The sequence below is a fragment of the Anomaloglossus baeobatrachus genome, unplaced genomic scaffold, assembly GCF_048569485.1.
Source record: "Anomaloglossus baeobatrachus isolate aAnoBae1 unplaced genomic scaffold, aAnoBae1.hap1 Scaffold_365, whole genome shotgun sequence".
In the NCBI taxonomy this organism is placed as follows: Eukaryota; Metazoa; Chordata; class Amphibia; order Anura; family Aromobatidae; genus Anomaloglossus; species Anomaloglossus baeobatrachus.
This window is the reverse complement of record NW_027443001.1, coordinates 227533-243937: the sequence shown is the minus strand read 5'-3', so window position 1 is coordinate 243937 and position 16405 is coordinate 227533. Positions and strand designations below refer to the sequence as shown.

Below are 16405 nucleotides of genomic sequence, written 5' to 3'. Positions count from 1 at the left end.
GTTAATTAACCCGATGTGTGCTGCAGCTACATGTCACAGTTCAGAGAGCAGGGAGCCGCACGCACTGCTTAGCGCTGGCTCCTTGCTCTCCTTGCTACAGTATGCATCGGGTTAATTACCCGATGCATACTGTCTGCAGCCACATGTCACAGTGCAGGAGCCGGCACTGGCAGCAAGAGCGGAGGCTGGTAACCAGCGTAAACATCGGGTAACCAGGGAAAGGTCTTCCCTTGGTTACCCGATGTTTACGCTGGTTACAGCTTACCGCAGCTGCCAGTGCCGGCTCCTGATCGCTTCATTTCGTCGCTCTCTCGCTGTCACACACAGCGATGTGTGTGTCACAGCGGGAGAGTGACGACCAAAAAATGAAGCTGGACATTCAGCAACGACCGGCGACCTCACAGCAGGGGCCAGGTCGTTGCTGGATGTCACACACAGCGACAGCGACGGGACGTCGCTGCAACGTCACAGAAAATGGTGACGTAGCAGCGACGTCGTTGTCGTCGTCGTTATGTGTGACACCAGCTTAAGAGACTACCTTGAAGCACTGTGTGGTGGTTAATCATAAAACTTAAGTAAAACTTTAACTTTGGTAAAGTTACTGATGATTTTGCTAAAACTACGCAGCCGTGATGGAGGAGGATGTGAGAGCTGTGTATAAAAAAGGGGACCCTGTTCAGCGAGATAGGGAACATTCCAGGAGGTACAGTGGACACACTTCTTCTGTGATGGTGATACCAGAGTATTTCCTTCTCGCTGACCGTGGTCCCTCCGGTGGGAAGTGATGCTACAATATTTCGGTAATTATTGATGCTTTATTTCTCTATATACTATGATTTATATTGACTGTATGATTTACATTAATTGAATCAATAGAACAGGGTAATATTGTTTCTGTCATTCCATAATTGAACATTATCCTGATGCTATCTTAATAAATTGTTACATTATTGTTTTACCATAAAACTGTATTCAGTGTGCCTAATTTGTATATTAGTGAGCGCTACGTAAGTAAGGGCGTATCCGCCCTGTTACTTTGACGTGGTAAGACATAAATTGGCGTAGTCGGCAGGATAGTGAATATCTGGAAGGATGCATTTGAGTGGTATATTAGAAGAAGGTGAACGTTATGTAATGTAATCCGTGGAATAGACTGATTTTGTAGGTTGTTTCTTTTTGGCACCAATCCAGATCTTTATAATTCAAGAAGTATAACATTTTCAAGAAAATTGTTTATAACAAATAATCCTCCTGTCCTAATTTATTTTCAAGCAAGAGAATAATTTGTTGGCATTAGGCCAACATTTTTGGCTTTTTGGCAGAAAGCCAGGAAAAATGTTTAAGAAAGGGAAGGAGGAGGAGGATTGTGTGGAGATCCCTGGCTCGACCAAGGCTCCGTATAATTGTTATAGCACAGGAGATGCGTTGTTGTGGATTGGCAGAACCCTGGGAGAGTAAGCTCAAGGGTTCACAACCCCATGATGTTGTTTCTGTACTCATGGGGGTCCCTGCAAAAGGCAGGTGATGCAACCCCCCATGATGTTGTTTTTGTACTCATGGGGGTCCCTGCAAAAGGCAGGTGATGGAACCACCCATGATGTTGTTTCTGTACTCATGGGGGTCCCTGCAAAGGCAGGTGATGTAGTTTCATTGGGGAGACGCAATGAGCCTCTCGATGTTGTTAAATTACTCGAGGGTTTCCCTGCAAAGTCAGGTGATGCAGTTTCATTGGGGAGACGCAATTGGGCGTTAGCCTCAGAACCCCATGATGTTGTTACTGTACTCATGGGGGTCCCTGCAAAGTCAGGTGATGCAGTTTAATTGGGGAGACGCAATTATGCGTTAGCCTTAGAACCCCATGATGTTGTTTCTGTACTCATGGGGGTCCCCGTAAAGGCGGGTGATGTGTATATAGGACAATGTATGTGGATTTTGCTCAGTACTTACCAAGTTATGCATGAGCGGAATACCAATATACAAAGAAAGTGTTCACAAATGGAACAAAAAGTAGTTGAGATCGGAGGACAAAAAGTGGTGTTAGAATCTAATACTCGCTTACTCCGTGACAAGTTGGAACATTATCAGAATGTTGCAGAAAAAGCTGCAGTAAAGGTAGCTCAAAACAAGCATAAAAAAACGCAGAGGTAGAGTTAACAAAGAAAAGGTGCATAAAAGTATTGCATCAGCCTCTATAGCCTGGGATCTGGTTAATTGGGATGGGGATGTGTGGAATACCACCTCCTCTGATGAGGACTGGGAAGATTTCCCAGATCCTACTATTGATCCACCCGGGAGGATTACTATGAAATCCATTAAAAAGAGATCTGAAAGAATAGAATATGAAACAACACGAGTCCAAGCACGGGACGGTGGGGGAAATCCTCAATATGATGAGGATGGACAGCCCATCTAGGTAGAGAATGTAAAACCTCATATCCGCAGTCGAGTGACTGTGGAAGATTTTTCCCAAAATGAGATAGATATCTTGAAGTGCTTGGGAACAGAGCAAGTGGGGAAGAGTGTGGCAGAATCTGCCCCTACTCACGAGCTAGAGTCTGCATCAGATAGTGATGCATAGGTAGCCAGCCAAGCCCCTATTTAGATAAAAAGGGATGAACGTTTCTATGTAAATTTGCAAATTCATTAGAAAGGGGGGAATATTCAAAGAGTCCCTGCTTTAATTGATACAGGGGCGGAGGCTACTTTGATTTATGGAAATCCAAAGAAGTATAAAGGTCCCAAAATTAAAATTGCTGGGCTAGGAGGAAAAGTAACAATGGGTGTACAAACCCAGGTTGCTTTAAAAATAGGGAACTTACTCATCAGAAAATACAGTGTGTTTGTTGTCCCTATCCATGAATATATCTTGGTCCATAGATATATTGAAAGGAATGACCCTGTATCTGAAGGAAGGAAAATTTTCCTTTGGGGTAAAAAAACAGGATCTTGTACATTGTAATACAATAATGGTGGGCAAAGTCAAAATGCCAACAATTCATGTTCCCCCAGCTACTAAAATGGTGGCTATGAAACAGTACAGGATCCCAGGGGGTCATAAAGAAATTGGGGAAACCATCAAAGAATTGGTGGGAATAGGAGTAATGCGTCCTACAACCACTGCATGGAATAACCCAATTTGGCCAGTAAAAAAAAAAAAGTGATGTTTCATGGAGAATGACAGTGGATTACCGGGAGTTGAATAAGCATACTCCTCCCTTGACCGCTGCTGTTCCTGATACTATCACTATTATTGAAAATATTCAAAGTCATGATGGTACCTGGTATGCAGTGATAGATCTGGCTAATGTTTTTTTTTTTCGCAATACCCATAGAGGAGAAGGCGCAAGATCAGTTTGCCTTCACCTGGCTAGGGAGGCAGTACACTTCCACTAGGTTGCCTCAAGGTTGGATTCACAGTCCAACTATCTGTCACCGAACGGTGGCCGAACACCTGGATGAGTTCTCATTGCCTGCAGAAATGCAGTTTTCTCATTATATCGATGATATAATGATACAGGGAAAAGATGAGGAGTCAGTAAAAGATCAGCTGACCAAATTACTCTCTCACATGAGATCCAAAGGGTGGGAGATTAATGATGCTAAGGTCCAAGGACCGGCTCAGTCGGTCAAGTTCCTAGGAATCCAATGGAACAAGGGACATAGGGAAATTTTACCCAAGGCAAGACAGAAAATAATTAATTTCCCTATTTTAAAGTCAAAACAAGAGACCCAATCATACATTGGTCTTTTTGGCTTCTGGAGACAGCATATCCCATATTTGGGGCAATTGATGGCTCCATTGTACAAAGTGACTCGGAAAAAGTCTGAATTTCAATGGAGTGAGGAACAACAAAATGCTTTTAAAATGGCAAAAGAGGCCATTAAATAACTGTAGACCTGTGGCCAATTAAGAAAGGGGACATTGAATTAAATGTTTCCGTGCAACACCTGTATGCAAATTGAGCATTGTGGAAAAAGCAAGGGGCAAAGAGAGTTCCCCTTGGCTTTTGGAACCGTAAATTGCCAAATGCAGGAGAAAAATATACCCCATTTGAGCAACAGCTAATAGCGTGCTATTGGGTGCTAGTGGAAACTGAACAAATGACAATAGGACATTTAGTCCTATTAAGACCTCAGATACCCATAATGCAATGGGTATTATCAAATCCTAAATCCAACAGGGTAGGACATGCCCAGGAACAAAGTATCATTAAATGGAAATGGTACATTTCAGAAAGGGCAAAGAAAGGAGAAGGTGGGGTTGCCACCTTACATGAAAAAATTGCTGAAATATCAGAGGATCCAGGAGTGAATCCTCTCCAAGCAGCTCAAATAGAAGAATCTCCAGTCAAGTGGGGACAGAGCTATTCAGACTTGTCAGAAGATCAACAGAGGCACGCCTGGTTCACGGATGGATCTGCCAGGTATGTCAATGGAAAAAGACAGTGGAAAAGTGTAGCATACAATCCAAAGTTGGAAAAACACATTACCATGGAGGGACAGGGAAAGAGCAGTCAGTATGCTGAATTGTATGCTGTCTTCCTTGCTGTAAGTTTTGAGCAAGGAAATTAATGTCATTTGTACACGGACTCCTGGTCAGTGGCAAATGGATTAGCCACCTGGATAATGGGGTGGAAAAGACATAATTGGTTGATCCATGGTAAAAAGGTGTAGGGTAAAGAGGTATGGCAAATTCTTGAAAAACTAATTCAGAATACCAAAAACAACTGTTTCATGTAGATGCATGTACCTATTGACTCACTTGAACGTCTGTTTAATTCCAAAGCAGATAAAGCAGCTGCAATACTCAAAACAACCACTGAAGGAGAAAAAGCAGTAGTACCAGAGAGATCTACCCCTTTGTCTGCCGGGTTGGATCTTCATTCTACTAAGGTTGTGTTAATAACACCAGGTAAGGTGGGGGTTATTCCCACAGGTTTTGGATGTTAGATTCTGAAAGGACATTATGGGCAAATAGCTACAAGATCTAGTTTTAACATTAAAAGGAGCAGTGGTGGTGGGTGGAGTAATTGATTTAGATTATCAAGGTGAAATTAAAGTAATAATGATCAATATGGGTGAAGAACCTTTGATTATTGAAAAAGATCAGCGAATGGCACAGATGCTGCTGATACCTGTATCTTTAGCCCAGGCTGAGGAAGGAAGCGTTCCTACTGAATTAACCCTTAGAGGAGACAAGGGGTTTGGGTCCTCAAATATCACTAATGTAGGTGTCAAAATCTGGATCCAAAATGTTCAAGGACCGCCTTCTGAGGCTGAGGTCATTGCAGTAGGGAAAGATCATACCCTATTATTAATAAGACCTGGGGTTGAGAAATGGGAGTATGTTCCTCAAGAAAAATGTTATTTGCGGGAATAATACTTGTGTCTCTTGATTACAGAAGTGAAAATCAGTTTATGGAATCCTTGGTGCAGAATTGTTGGTCAATCTAGAAAATGAAGTGTCAGATGTAGTGGCTATGGGTCCTGGTACTCCCTTTTGTGGATGGATGGAAGAATTTCTACCAGGAGAAGCCAATGGCCAATCAATTCTTAATACATCATCAAGTGATTTCTGAGGCATTGAACAGCAGTCAACATATGGATTGCTGGATATGAACCCACTCTCCGGATGGGTAAATCTTCCTTGGTGGCAAGGAAACATGAGGAGAACTAATACAAACTTACAATACTTGGCATTTCAAGGAGGATCATGGGTGCCAAGAAATAAAAACAGGATTGACTAAATTGGGAACTGTAACCATGGACAACATTCAAATAAGTTTCAAATCAACTTTAAATACGGCGGATGCTTTAAAACCTATATTGCTGGCAAGGTTTATTCACAATAATTCATGGACATTTACTAAAATGTTTGTGAACAGGACTAATGAATCTTGTAGTAATATACAAGGGAATTTGATGTGTAATGAGTCGTCTGAATACACACCAGGACAAGAAACTTGTGCTAATCCAGATGTGGGTTATTGTAGTCCTGTTGGACAAAGCCCTGGTTGGTGTAATTTAGTTTATCGATTAATATTGAAACATTAATAGAAAAGATAAAAACTGTATGAACAATGAATGTTTATGTTGTTTGAACAAGTGGGTCTTGTGTTCAATAATGGTATGATGCTCGGAGACAAAAGAGACCAAAACGTTTTGATGGTTTTGTGTAGCAATGGTCATGCATAACATCAATAATCAAGGACCGATTGTGATACAAATGAGACAAATATGAGTGTGTGATTGGATTAGAATAGGTATCCAGTTTTCAGAATAGGTGATTATGGAAGTCATGCTGTCCATATGCTACAATCCACGAGTGTTATGCCTGAACATGAGGAGTTAACTTGGTGAAAACATCATACCAGTGAACTTTGACATGTTAGACAATAGCAAACAAACCTTACAAACAAACTTTGAGGTTATGTTAGTAAGAGTAAACCTTAAAGCATTGTGTGGTGGTTAAATCATAAAACTTAAGTAGATGTTATACAATAGCAAACAAACCTTACAAACAAACTTTGGGTTATGTTAGTAAGAGACAACCTTGAAGCACTGTGTGGTGGTTAATCATAAAACTTAAGTAAAACTTTAACTTTGGTAAAGTTACTGATGATTTTGCTAAAACTACGCAGCCGTGATGGAGGAGGATGTGAGAGCTGTGTATAAAAAAGGGGACCCTGTTCAGCGAGATAGGGAACATTCCAGGAGGTACAGTGGAGACACTTCTTCTGTGATGGTGATACCAGAGTATTTCCTTCTCGCTGACCGTGGTCCCTCCGGTGGGAAGTGATGCTACAATATTTCGGTAATTATTGATGCTTTATTTCTCTATATACTATGATTTATATTGACTGTATGATTTACATTAATTGAATCAATAGAACAGGGTAATATTGTTTCTGTCATTCCATAATTGAACATTATCCTGATGCTATCTTAATAAATTGTTACATTATTGTTTTACCATAAAACTGTATTCAGTGTGCCTAATTTGTATATTAGTGAGCGCTACGTAAGTAAGGGCGTATCCGCCCTGTTACTTTGACGTGGTAAGACAGTGTAGCAGACGGACAGGAGGTGTGAGAACGTCCTCTGACCGCACCACATCCTCAGCTCTTCATTGTATTACCTGGCCGGTGTGTAATGTGTGGCAGATGGACAGGAGGTATGAGAACGGCCTCTGACCGCACCACAGCCTTAGCTCTTCATTATATTACCTGGCCGGTGTGTAATGTGTGGCAGATGGACAGGAGGTATGAGAACGGCCTCTGACCGCACCACATCCTTAGCTCTTCATTATATTACCTGGCCGGTGTGTAATGTGTGGCAGATGGACAGGAGGTATGAGAACGGCCTCTGACCGCACCACAGCCTTAGCTCTTCATTATATTACCTGGCCGGTGTGTAATGTGTGGCAGACGGACAGGAGGTATGAGAACGGCCTCTGACCGCACCACATCCTTAGCTCTTCATTGTATTACCTGGCCGGTGTGTAATGTGTGGCAGATGGACAGGAGGTATGAGAACAGCCTCTGACCGCACCACATCCTTAGCTCTTCATTGTATTACCTGGCCGGTGTGTAATGTGTGGCAGATGGACAGGAGGTATGAGAACGGCCTCTGACCACACCACATCCTCAGCTCTTCATTATATTACCTGGCCGGTGTGTAATTTGTGGCAGACGAACAGGAGGTGTGAGAACGTCCTCTGACCACACCACAACCTTAGCTCTTCATTGTATTACCTGGCCGGTGTGTAATGTGTGGCAGACGGACAGGAGGTATGAGAACGGCCTCTGACCGCACCACTTCCTTACCTCTTCATTATATTACCTGGCCGGTGTGTAATGTGTGGCAGACGAACAGGAGGTGTGAGAACGGCCTCTGACCGCACCACAACCTTAGCTCTTCATTGTATTACCTGGCCGGTGTGTAATGTGTGGCAGACGAACAGGAGGTATGAGAACGGCCTCTGACCGCACCACATCCTTAGCTCTTCATTATATTACCTGGCCGGTGTGTAATGTGTGGCAGACAGACAGGAGGTGTGAGAACGGCCTCTGACCGCACCACATCCTTAGCTCTTCATTGTATTACCTGGCCGGTGTGTGATGTATGGCAGACAGACAGGAGGTATGAGAACGGCCTCTGACCGCACCACATCCTTAGCTCTTCATTGTATTACCTGGCCGGTGTGTAATGTGTAGCAGACGGACAGGAGGTGTGAGAACGGCCTCTGACCGCACCACATCCTTAGCTCTTCATTGTATTACCTGGCCGGTGTGTAATGTGTGGCAGATGGACAGGAGGTATGAGAACGGCCTCTGACCACACCACATCCTTAGCTCTTCATTATATTACCTGGCCGGTGTGTAATGTGTGGCAGACAGACAGGAGGTGTGAGAACGGCCTCTGACCGCACCACATCCTTAGCTCTTCATTGTATTACCTGGCCGGTGTGTGATGTATGGCAGACAGACAGGAGGTGTGAGAACGGCCGCTGACCGCACCACATCCTCAGCTCTTCATTGTATTACCTGGCCGGTGTGTAATGTGTAGCAGACGAACAGGAGGTATGAGAACGGCCTCTGACCACACCACATCCTTAGCTCTTCATTGTATTACCTGGCCGGTGTGTAATGTGTAGCAGACGGACAGGAGGTGTGAGAACGTCCTCTGACCGCACCACATCCTCAGCTCTTCATTGTATTACCTGGCCGGTGTGTAATGTGTGGCAGATGGACAGGAGGTATGAGAACGGCCTCTGACCGCACCACAGCCTTAGCTCTTCATTATATTACCTGGCCGGTGTGTAATGTGTGGCAGACGGACAGGAGGTATGAGAACGGCCTCTGACTGCACCACATCCTTAGCTCTTCATTGTATTACCTGGCCGGTGTGTAATATGTAGCAGACGGACATGAGGTGTGAGAACAGCCTCTGACCGCACCACATCCTTACCTCTTCAATGTATTACCTGGCCGGTGTGTAATGTGTGGCAGACGGACAGGAGGTATGAGAATGGCCTCTGACCGCACCACATCCTTAGCTCTTCATTGTATTACCTGGCCGGTGTGTAATGTGTAGCAGACGGACAGGAGGTGTGAGAACGTCCTCTGACCGCACCACATCCTCAGCTCTTCATTGTATTACCTGGCCGGTGTGTAATGTGTGGCAGACGGACAGGAGGTATGAGAACGGCCTCTGACCGCACCACATCCTTAGCTCTTCATTGTATTACCTGGCCGGTGTGTAATGTGTTGCAGACGGACAGGAGGTATGAGAACGGCCTCTGACCGCACCACATCCTTAGCTCTTCATTGTATTACCTGGCCGGTGTGTAATGTGTGGCAGATGGACAGGAGGTATGAGAACGGCCTCTGACCGCACCACATCTTTAGCTCTTCATTGTATTACCTGGCCGATGTGTAATGTGTGGCAGTTGGACAGGAGGTATGAGAACAGCCTCTGACCGCACCACATCCTTAGCTCTTCATTATATTACCTGGCCGGTGTGTAATGTGTAGCAGACGGACATGAGGTGTGAGAACGGCCTCTGACCACACCACATCCTTAGCTCTTCATTATATTACCTGGCCAGTGTGTAATGTGTGGCAGACGAACAGGAGGTGTGAGAACGGCCTCTACCGCACCACATCCTTAGCTCTTCATTATATTATCTGGCCAGTGTGTAATGTGTGGCAGACGGACAGGAGGTGTGAGAACGGCCTCTGACCACATCCTTAGCTCTTCATTTTATTACCTGGCCGGTGTGTAATGTGTGGCAGATGGACAGGAAGTGTGAGAACGGCCTCTGACTGCACCACATCCTTAGCTCTTCATTATATTACCTGGCCGGTGTGTAATGTGTGGCAGATGGACAGGAGGTATGAGAACGGCCTCTACCGCACCACAGCCTTAGCTCTTCATTATATTACCTGGCATAACGTTACTCACTAGTGTTTGATGGCCCTGACAGAAGTTAAGAAGCATTGAACGACCGCCCTATTACATGGAATACATTACAAGCTGCGGTCAGACACATTTCACCTATATGATGATTATGGCAGCATGTACATCATTGTGAATAGATTTATTTAATAAAATAACCACTTTAAAGGGAAAAAAACCCTACATAGCAAAGTTTGTAATAGTGAGTTGAAAGAAAAAATCTGCAAAGGGCGCCCTGCAACTAAAGGTCTTGTCCTGATTAACTACTCATTAATTTTTTTTTTTCTTTCCTTTGATCCCATGTGTAACACAACAACAAGAAACTTTAGTACCACTACATGAGTTCAGAAGTGTTTTCATCAAGACATTGATCTCTTGCAGCCAATCACCAACCTCAGCAACTTGTTCCAGCTACATCGGATGAGCCACGGAGATTTGTGATTGGCTGCAGCAATTTTGATGTGATATCACAGCCAAACAGCATAGAACATGACAGCAGTGAAGACCATGCTCAATCTGGTTTGGGACTGTAAGGGTATGAGCACAATCAGTGTTTGCAACATTTTGGACGTAGCGTGTTTTTTCCGCGTCCAGAATGCTGTGTTGTGCAGTACAAGCACAGTGGATGGATTTATAGAAATCTCCTGCCCACTGCGCTTCTTTTCTCTGCTCCATAAATTGATATATGGTGTGGCTTTCCAAGACGCAGCATATCAATATCTGTTGCTCTGGCCCGACTGTTCTCCACAGGGAGAAAAAAAGCAAAACTTGGTAGCGTGCCGAACCATGATCGTAGGCATGGACTGCTGTGTTCTCCTGCAGAGCAAACTCGCATTCCCACAGGTGGGCTGACACTGCGTCAGCTGCTGTACATGCAACCTAAGAGCTTAGATTGTAGTCTTCCACATCACTTAGCCTATGTGAAAATAATCAATGTCAACACTTTCAAATCTCGAACTACTAATAGTATACTAATACATGACAGACTGAACAGGAGTCAACAGTGTGATGCAGCAGCAAAAAAGGCAAACACAATTGTGCAATGTATTAACAGAAGCACAGATTACGTGAAGTAATTATCACCCTCTACTCTTTGGTCAGACCTCATCTGCAATTCTGGGCACCACGTCTTAAAAAATACCTCAACAAATTGGAGCAAGTTCAGAGAAGAGCGACCAGAATGGTGAAGGTCTACAAACCATGTCCTATGAGGAACAGTTACAGGATTTGGGAATGTTTAGCTTGAAAAAATTAAAACGGAGGAAACTTAATACCTCTCTACAAATATCTCATGGGCTTTCACACTGTAGAGAGGTCAGCCCTATTCTCATTTGCACAAGGAAAGGCTAAAAGCAATGGGGTGAAACTGATTGGGAGGAGTCACAGGATAGATATTAGCCCACTACGATTTAGCTTTTTGATATAGAGCAGTAGAAATCCCAGTGGGCAGAAGGATCCGGTCCTTTATGCCAATAACTCTTGCATTAAAACACTCATATGGACCTGGTCCTTTAGCCCACTAGAATTTAGATTTCTCATAAAGAGCAGGCTAAATCCCAGTGGGCAGAAGGACCGGTCCTTTATCCCACTAAGTCTTGTATTAACCCCTTCATGACCCATGAAGCATATATCAGTCATAGATCTGTGAGGTTAATCCCGCCCCCTACCAATGGCAGGCCGCGGCGATTCGTGCACATATCAGCTGATTTCAACAGCTGACGTGTGCCTGCAAGTTACGAGTGGAATCGCTTTCCACCCGCAACTTTTAACCCCTTACATCTCGCTGCCATTATCTGGCAGCGAGATGTATATTGTCACGCTCCCCGGGCCCCGACGCCGTTCCCCACTCACCGCTCCGGCCCCCGGGTTCTCCTGCCTCCAGCCACGCGTCCTCCTCGGCACCCTCCAGGCTCCCGGGCCCCCGTTCCCGGCACTCCTCTGCGACCCAGGACACCCTGTCTGTCTCCCCTGCATCCTTGGCACCGCTCCCTGCTCTGGCCTCCGGCACCCGGGCATCGCGCATGCGCATTAGGGCGCGCGCACGGTCACTGACCTCCTCTTAAAGACCCAGCACTCCTAAACAGGATATTGCATCAGTCAGGGTCAGGTATATTAGGAGCTTCCTGACTCTAGGGCATCGCCTGTTCTACGAGTTCTGTAGCTAGGAGTTCAGGTCCCCTTTGCTGTGCCTCGTTCTCACTTTATGTCTTCCACAGAACCAGTTCTACCAAGCAAACCTGGTCCTGACCATAACCTGTCCGAGTGGTCCTACGAGGACTGTCAGCTGAGACGCCACCATCTTCTGCAGTCTGAACCTGCCTTCTACCCTCGGCCTCACCTGGTGACCTCAGCCTCCTCTACCGGTTGGACTCTGCTCACGTCTGACGTCTCTACCTGCCACCGGTACCCGGGCACCGTCATCACACCTGGCACCAGGAACTCTTTGTCCCCATGGACTTCCTCATTCCAGCTTCCGGAAAGGACTCTGACCTTATCCTGCTTAGTGCTCCGGCAACCGTGCACCTAGGCCCTCTGGTGGGGTGACTGGACAGTCCCTGTATAGGGGTTAGCTCTGTGTTGCTTCACTGGGGGAGTCCGGTGCATGGCCCAGAGGATCCACCACCCGGCGTAACATATATGCACGTGGCCATTACTTTTACTTACCGCCACCCCCACCGGAAGTCACGTGCGTGATCGAGTGACTTTCGGTCGTTGCCATGGTAGCACAGGGTCATGTGAAGAAGCCTGCTCTAACATGAGTCACTTTCTCTCAATGTCGGCATAGTGCCAGCACTGAGAGTAAAGCAACATATCTGCAGATCTCAGCTCTGTAGCTGAGATCTGAAGATATGGAAGAGTGATCGGATTGTTGATCTATATAGCCCCCTAGGAGGAGTAGTAAAATAAAAAAACAGTAAAAAAAGCTTTAAAAAATAAAAAAAACCCTAAAAGTTGAAATCACCCTGCTTTCTCCCCATTGAAAATTAAAGGGTTAAAAAAATAAAAAATATACACATATTTGGTATCGCCACGTTCACGTAGCATCAAAAAAATTCCAAACGCCAAAATTACGTTTTTTGGTTGCCGCAAGTTTTGCACAAAATGCAATAACAGGCGATCAACATGTAGCATCTGCGCAAAAATGGTATCATTAAAAATGTCAGCTCGAGACGCAAAAAATAAGCTGTCACTGATCCATAGATCCCGAAAAATGAGACCACTCCGGGTTTAGGAAAATAGCGCAAAACGTACACCACTGTTATAAAAGCAAACCTATACATGTTTGGTGTCTACAAACTCGCACTGACCTCAGGCATCACAACAACACATCAGTTTTACCATATAGTGAACATGGTGAATAAAATATCCCAAAAACTATTGTGCGATCACACTTTTTTTGCAGTTTTTCCACACTTGGATTTTTTTTGCCATTTTTCAGTACATTATATGGTAAAACTTATGGTTTCATTTAAAAGTACAACTCGTCCCGCAAAAAATAAGCCCTCATATGGCAGGATTGACAGAAAAATAAAAAGGTTACGGCTCTTGGAAGAAGGGGAGTAAAAAACAAAAACGCTAAAATGGAAAACACCCTGGGGCTGAAGGGGTTAAAACACTCATTGGGACCAGGTCCTTGTAGCCATTGGGATTTAGCCATGACCCTAGATATATGGCTGCTCTGTGCTTCCAGGACCTGTGATGATGTCACATGGAGGGAGGAGTCAGGGGTCACATGATCAGCTCCTCAGTGTATGCAGGGCTCTGCTGTGCTGGGTGTCATGGTGCTGGATGAGGGGAAGTTTATGTGTGGGGTCAGGAGGGGTTTACAGTGTGGATGTAGCAGTGCCGTGTGTATACGAGGTGTACGGAGCAGAGCCGTGTGTGTACGAGGTGTACGGAGCAGAGCCGTGTGTGTACAAGGTGTACGGAGCAGAGCCGTGTGTGTACGAGGTGTACGGAGCAGAGCCGTGTGTGTACAAGGTGTACGGAGCGGAGCCGTGTGTGTACGAGGTGTACGGAGCGGAGCCGTGTGTGTACGAGGTGTACGGAGCAGAGCCGTGTGTGTACGAGGTGTACGGAGCAGAGCCGTGTGTGTACGAGGTGTACGGAGCAGAACCGTGTGTGTACAAGGTGTACGGAGCAGAGCCGTGTGTGTACGAGGTGTACGGAGCAGAGCCCTGTGTGTACGAGGTGTACGGAGCGGAGCCGCGTGTGTACGAGGTGTACGGAGCAGAGCCGCGTGTGTACGAGGTGTACGGAGCAGAGCCGTGTGTGTACGAGGTGTACGGAGCGGAGCCGCGTGTGTACGAGGTGTACGGAGCGGAGCCGCGTGTGTACGAGGTGTACGGAGCGGAGCCGCGTGTGTACGAGGTGTACGGAGCGGAGCCGCGTGTGTACGAGGTGTACGGAGCGGAGCCGTGTGTGTACGAGGTGTACGGAGCAGAACCGTGTGTGTACGAGGTGTATGGAGCAGAGCCGTGTGTGTACGAGGTGTATAGAGCAGAGCCGTGTGTGTATGGAGCAGAGCCGTGTGTGTACGAGGTGTACGGAGCGGAGCCGTGTGTGTGCGAGGTGTACGGAGCGGAGCCGTGTGTATATGACGTGTACGGAGCGGAGTGTATAACATGTATGGATTGTGTATTCCTTTCTCGCCTTTTCATTGGGGGACACAGACCATGGGTTATATGTTGTCTCCAGGGGAGGCTTGACACTAAATTTAAAAAAGAGCTCCTCCTCCCACAGCATATAACCCCAGCTAGGCGGGAACTAGCTCAGTTCTTTTTAGTGTCAGCAGGGAGGCTGACACGTCTGACCTGAGCCCCAGGCCAGCTCATGTTTTTTGTTTATTTATTTCATTTTCTTTGTGATTTTATTCTATTTTTGACTATGGGGCAATACCAGGGTATGCTCACCCTCGTTCCCCCCCGTGTACGGGCAGAGGAAACCTGGCGTGCACAAGCCGCCAGTCTTCCCTCGCGCCCAAGTGGTCGGGTCTGCGTACCCCTCCAGGCTCCCTGGAAGCACCTCACAAAGGTAGCTCCAGAGGGCTAAGCAGAGCCGAGCAACTGCTAGCCTTGAGCCGAAGATGCGTCCCCGAGATCTCCGCATCACAGTACCGACGCGTCTTCAGACGGAGCAAGAGCAGGTAGGGAGAGGACGTGTACCCGTCCCCTGCATCCATCCGCCGCCTGAGGAGGCGCCGGTGGGGTGATGCAGGCCGTGTTCCCGGGGAAGCATCATAAATTTAGCTCCCGATGTCGGCCTGCATGTTTAGCAACGCCCCCTCCACTGCTCTAGAAGCCGCTCCCTCTAGTGGGCCGTCTCTCCCCTCCATGCTGCTAGAGAACACTGGACGCCATTACATGTGGGGAGCAGAAACAGGTGAGATCGCTTCCTTGGCTCTGCAACTCTGCAGCACTATATACCGCTCTGTTCAGCGGTATATCGCTGTCTTTCTAGCGGTGTGTGCCTGCTGGCTGGCGGTGTATATCAGCTTTCAGCGGTATATACTGACTGTGCCTGCAGGTATATACTGACTGTTTGGCAGTGTATGCCACTTTACTATTGGTATATACCAGCTCTGTATAGCAGTCCCTTTCTAATACTGCTACTAGCTCCTCACCCACAGTAGTGTAGTACTGCTAAAGGCTCACAGTATAATTGTACGTTTGTTGCTGACATGCGAAAAACCGCAAGGGTGATAAAGCTTCCCAGGCATCCTCTATGGACCTGTACTATGCTTGTACCACCTGTGGAAGCTCGTTTCCCAATGGTCGAAGCTCTCCACTCTGCCGAGGCTGCGATGCCCCTACTACAATGTCACAACAGGCGTTGCCGGACCAGGGGGTCGTGCAATCTGTGGGTTCGGCCCCGGCCGCCATTCAGGCAGCACCCCCGTCTGATGAGGCTATCCCTGCATGGGCTCTTCTGATGTCTAAAAGGTTAGATGACCTTGCCGCTCAGATATCTCAGCCTTCCACAGGCTCCCACAGCCTCCCCCAGGCTCAGCTCCCTCAGAGGAGCCCGCCTTCGTCTGGTGAATCATCCCCAGTACGTAAAAAGGCTGTCTCCAATAGGCGCCATTGCGACCGCTCAGCCTCTTCTGACTCATATGATGGTCAGTCTGACTCAGACTCCGTGACCTTTAGTAGTCACGATTCCCGAGACTCTGACTCTGATTCAGATGTCCCTTCTGAGTCTAGGCATATGGAAGACACTTTAATAGCGGCTGTCAATCAATCTGTCGATTTCTGATCAGCCCTCGGACCCAACTTCTCAGTCGGCAATCAAGCAAGCCAAGAAGCCTCCTAAGTCCTTTGCCCAGGATCCGATTTTTCATCAAATCGTATCTAAACGGTGGGATCACTCTGATAGGAGGTTTAATAAAAAATCCTCCTCTTCATTCGCTTATACCTTTCCCCCGGAAATGGTTAAGCCCTGGTCG

At 46.5% G+C, this 16405-nt stretch overlaps 1 long non-coding RNA gene across 2 annotated transcripts; it reads left to right on the top strand.

Annotated features, from left to right (window-relative positions):
- Window positions 1-542: 542 nt before the first annotated feature.
- On the top strand, window positions 543-12422 carry LOC142273625 (uncharacterized). Of its 2 annotated transcripts, XR_012738104.1 has the most exons (4): window positions 543-800; window positions 4787-4912; window positions 5403-6814; window positions 12177-12422. It is a non-coding gene; the product is annotated as an uncharacterized LOC142273625 (long non-coding RNA). The 2 variants fall into 2 exon arrangements; XR_012738103.1 differs by lacking the exon at window positions 12177-12422 and having other exon boundaries at window positions 5403-7049.
- The last annotated feature ends 3983 nt before the right edge of the window (window positions 12423-16405 follow it).